The sequence below is a fragment of the Aplysia californica genome, unplaced genomic scaffold (assembly GCF_000002075.1).
Source record: "Aplysia californica isolate F4 #8 unplaced genomic scaffold, AplCal3.0 scaffold01262, whole genome shotgun sequence".
In the NCBI taxonomy this organism is placed as follows: Eukaryota; Metazoa; Mollusca; class Gastropoda; order Aplysiida; family Aplysiidae; genus Aplysia; species Aplysia californica.
The window spans coordinates 124,652-129,651 of record NW_004798532.1 but is presented as its reverse complement, the minus strand read 5'-3'; the positions used below and the strand labels follow the sequence as shown (position 1 = coordinate 129,651).

General features: G+C 40.1%; 1 protein-coding gene across 1 annotated transcript in view; it reads left to right on the top strand.

Moving 5' to 3' along the window:
• Positions 1-5,000, top strand: part of LOC101846550 (atrial natriuretic peptide receptor 1) — a gene marked incomplete at its 5' end in the record, with an annotated part of 41,090 nt that overhangs the window by 16,757 nt on the left and 19,333 nt on the right.

Genomic DNA, 5,000 nt, shown 5'->3' with positions numbered 1-5,000 from the left:
ATCAGTCTGTGTGTCTGTTAATTTGTCTGTCTGTCTGTTTGTGTGTGATATCAAGCTGGACTGGATGTTCCGATACTCCATCATACAGGATATCGTGAGGGGGAGAACTATAAATCAATGTGTCTGTTTTTTTGCCTATTAGTTTATTAGTCAATGATTCTCACTCAGTTTGAATATTTGAATGTATGTATGTATTCTTGTCTCTTTGTGTGTTATCAAGCTGGACTGGATGTTCCACTATTGCATCATGCAGAATATTTTCATGATAACTATATTAGTCTGTCTAATTGTTTGTTTGTCTATTAGTTTGTTTGTTAATGATTGTCAGTCTATTTGAATGTTTGAATGTATATATGCTTGTCTTTTTTTGCGTTATCATGCTGGACTTGATGTTCTGCTATTCCATCATACAGTATATTGTCATAGTGAGAACGATATCACTCTGTGATTGTTTGTTTGTCAGTCAGTTTGATTGTTTGACTCTGGTGTGGTTTGCTCCTTCTTTCCTATCAAACATCTATCGTCCTTATCTCCTCTCCTTCTTTTTTATGTTTGTTACTCTCTTGTAACACCTCTAATCTTCTGGTGCTCATATGATCTTATGTAGTTGCGAGCGCCGTAAAACCTCTACTAAAACAAACAATGATCGTTTGACTGTATGTATGTTTGTGTGTTATCAAGCTGGACTAGATGTTCAACTATTCCATCATTCAGAATATTGTCAGGGTGTGAACTATAATAATATATCTCTCTGTGTGTCAGTCTGCCTTTCTGTATATCTGTCAGCCTGTCTGTCTGTCTGTTGTTGTTTTATGTATGTAGTCTATGTATGTTTGTCTATTTGTCTATTCGTGTGTTATCAAGCTGAGTGAGTAGAGCTTTTAGTTTTAGTAAGATTGGTACATATTATTATATGTTTACGGCATGACCTACAATGTAATAAAGTCAAACACATGCCGGAGATTAGAGGTGTTGTTACTAGAGGTGTTACAAGTGAGTAATGGACACTCAAACAAAGAAGGAAGAGAGGTAAGGGCAATATATTATGTAGATGTTTGGTGGGGAAAAAAGGAACAAAACACCAAGAGGAGCGACAGTTGTTCCAAAGACAAAGGCCGACCCACCGACCGAATGTACCGCTACCAAAAATATATTTTTTGTTTTAGTGTTTTACAGCACTTGCAACACAGGTCTTTGGTATATATACCTTGGATTAATCTCTCACTTTTTTAATTGTCCACTTTATACATGTACTTTGAAATGTTAGTGGGCTTACAATATTTCTTCCAGATTTTTTTTTTTTTGCAAGAGTTTTACGGCATTTGCAACACAATAGGGAGAGAGTTCGAGGGAGAGAGGGAGAGAGAGAAGCAGAGAGAGGCAGAGAGAGAGAGGCAGAGAGAGAGAGAAAGAGAGAGGGGGGGGAGAGAGAGAAACAGACAGAAACACGTAGAGAGAGAGAGAGAGAGAGAGAGAGAGAGAGAGAGAGAGAGAGAGAGAGAGAGAGAGAACGTGAGAGTGCATGTATGCGTGTATTTCAACATTTCATCGGCCGTGTAGATCTAGATCTCCACGAGACACTAATGTCCTCTTGACGTGTCAATAAAGCTGAAAAAAAAATGGTGAAATGGTATAGGTTTAACGCCCCTATCAACACTATTAGGTTATTTAAGGGGTGGGACCTCCTAGTTTAACGTCCGTCTCCGATAGAACCGAGCCAAATGGGAAGTTCGTGTAAAGTGCCTTTCCCAAAAACACAACGTCGGACCGAGCTGAGGCTCGAACCCCCCGAACTCGCCATCTCACGATTACGAGCCCGCTAGCCTAACCACTAGACCACCGACGCCACTGAAGCGTGAAGTGTGCAATGTGTACTCGTCAAAGATCTATAGTGGGCCATCTCCCCTCTTTTTTTCTATCTGGGGTTAGCCTACTTGTCCTTGCGACCATACTCAAATAGCTATAAATGTCGATCTGGAAGAGAGGGTGGTTGGCGGGTGCTCTGGTGTGGTTTGCTCCTTCTTTCCTATCAAACATCTGTCGTCTTTATCTCCCCTTCTTCTTTTTCGTGTTTGTTACTCTCTTGCAACACTTCTAATCTTCGGCACTTCTATGACCTTATGCAGTTGCGAGCGCCGTAAAACCTCTACTAAAACTTAAAAGATCTATAGTGGGCCATCTCTCTTCTTTTTTTCTATCTGGGGCTAGTTGGCTTGTCCTTGCTACCATATTCAAATAGCTTTATTAATATTATGTCGATCAGAAAGAAATATTATTATTGTAAGCTCACTATCATTTCAAAGTTGAAAGTGGACAATTAAGGCTGCAGACGCACTGGCTTCTCTTCACGTTCCCCACGGTTTTACGTTGTTACCGTCACCCAACTTACAGATGTGACGGAAGCCTAATTTTTTAACCTATGTCCGGCGTCGCATTGACTTCACATTACAATTACAATCCCCACACTTTCACGGCCCGCCCTTCACCATTTTGATTTTACTGCTACAGTAAAATTGCTCTCTGCAAATCGTCATTCTGCGGTCTAGGATAAGAGCGGAAATTCTGAAAATACCACAGTCAGGATGTAGAAAGCTGTGAAATTCATTTTTATTTTAAAAATTGCATTAAAGTGTAATTTTTACTTCAGATTTGGATTCTGCGACAAAAATTACCGTATAGAGCGCGAGATTTTAACTTTAAGGCCCATTTTCGCAATATAGAAAATAGAAATATAATTGTAAACACGCTGACCTCGACCTACATGTTTTGTCTCTTTTGGTTGTTCACTTCTTTCTTCTTGTAGGCTCTATATAGATGTACAGATCTAGCTAGATCTAGTCAATATTGAGACAGTTGAGTCAGAACTTGAGCAGACGACAAAATGGAAGAAGCATTAATTGCAGCGGTGTAGAAGAGACCTGCACTTTTCGATAAATCACAAGACAATTCCTCCAACAGATATGACGTCAACAAGCAGTGGGTAGACATTGCTAGTGGGTGGTTGGCGGGTGCTCCGGTGTGGTTTGCTCCTTCTTTCTTATCAGACATCTATCGTCCTGATCTCCCCTCCTTCTTTTTTGTGTTTGTTACTCTCTTGTAACACCTCTAATCTTCGGCACTTATATGACCTTATTGTGTTGCAAGTGCCGTAAAACTTTTACAAAAACTAAAAGACATTACTAAAGAAGTTGGACTGGAAAGTAGAAATTAAAGTTTCATGATTGTTGGGGGTTTTTTTTCAATCACGAGGGAGAAAGGAATGTGAAGTCAGTACGTTTGTGTAACCCCCCCCCCCCCCCCCCCCCCAAAAAAAAAAAACAACAACAACAAAACAAAACAAAACACACACACACAAAACGGAGAGTTGACAACATGGGGAACGTGAAGCCAGTGCGTTTGCAGCCTAAGAAAACGAGAGATTAATTAATTAATGCAAAGTGTATACCAAAGACCTGGTCTCTTTGAGGAATCCAAAATAAGTGTATGCAAAACAGGCATAGAAAGAAAAGAAGGGAAAAAGCAAAGAAATAGGAATTGAAGAAAAAAACAACTTTTATTTTCACTTTATAAATGTTCACATTATTCACTGTCTCTCGAACCATTGTAGGTGTGAATGCTTCACCGGCCTTTGTCGATAGACTGTCGCTCGTACAAGTGTTTGGTGTGAACTTTACAAACAATACGATACCAAACCAAACTAAATAAAATAAACATACATTGCAAATACCCCAAAAAACAACCCAACAACAACAAAACACACAGTGCATACATACATAAATAATAATATGAAACAATACAAGAAAATACATACAAAGAATAAAAAACAACACAACACAAAACACACCACACAACAAAAAAACAACAACAACAACACAAGACAGGACATAAATTGACGAGAGCCTCACGCTGACTCACATATGAAACAATACAATAAAATACAAAACCATACAACACAACACAATACAAAACACACAACGCTACAAAAAAAAACCAGCACAATGCAGTACAAGGCTGTACAAATGAAGACAGTAAGATACGATAAGTCAAGAAATATCTTTGTCCAGATCCTGGCACAGTGGTTTGGTGTTGCACCATGTGTACAATCACGCACGCACGCACGCACGCACGCACGCACGCACGCACACGCACGCACGCACACGCACACACGCACGCGCACGCACACGCACGCACACGCACACGCACACGCACACACATGCACACACACACTGGTATGGTTTGCTCCTTCTATTCTACGGATAGGATAGGTTCTTGTAGAAGATCAGTCTGTGTGTCTGTTCATTTGTCTGTGAGTTTGTTTGTCAGCCTGTTTTTCTGTATGTATGTTGGTCTATTTGTGAGTTATCAGACTGGACTGGATGTTCCACTATTCCATCATTCAGAATATTGTCATAGTGTGAACGATATCAGACTGTGTGTCTGTCCGTTTGTTTGTCTGTTAGTTTGTGCATCTGTCTGTTTTTCTGTATGTATGTTAGTCTGTTTGTGTGCTATCAGGTTGGACTAGATATTCCGCTATTCCATCATTCAGAATATTTTCATAGAGAGAACGATATCAGTTTGTGATTGTTGGTTTGTCTGTCTGCTAGTTTGTCTGTCTGTGTGTTATCAAGTGGAGTGAGTAGGCCTAGTGATTTTAGTTTTAGTTTTAGTAAGATTAGTTCGGCATGACATGCAATGCAATAAAGTCGAACTAATGCCGAAGATTAGATGTGTTGTCACTACAGGTGTTGTTACTACAGGTGTTGTCACTAGAGGTGTTGTCACTAGAGGTGTTGTCACTACAGGTGTTGTCACTACAGGTGTTGTCACTAGAGGTGTTGTCACTGGAGGTGTTGTCACTACAGGTGTTGTCACTAGAGGTGTTGTCACTACAGGTGTTGTCACTACAGGTGTTGTCACTAGAGGTGTTGTCACTGGAGGTGTTGTCACTACAGGTGTTGTCACTAGAGGTGTTGTCACTACAGGTGTTGTCACTACAG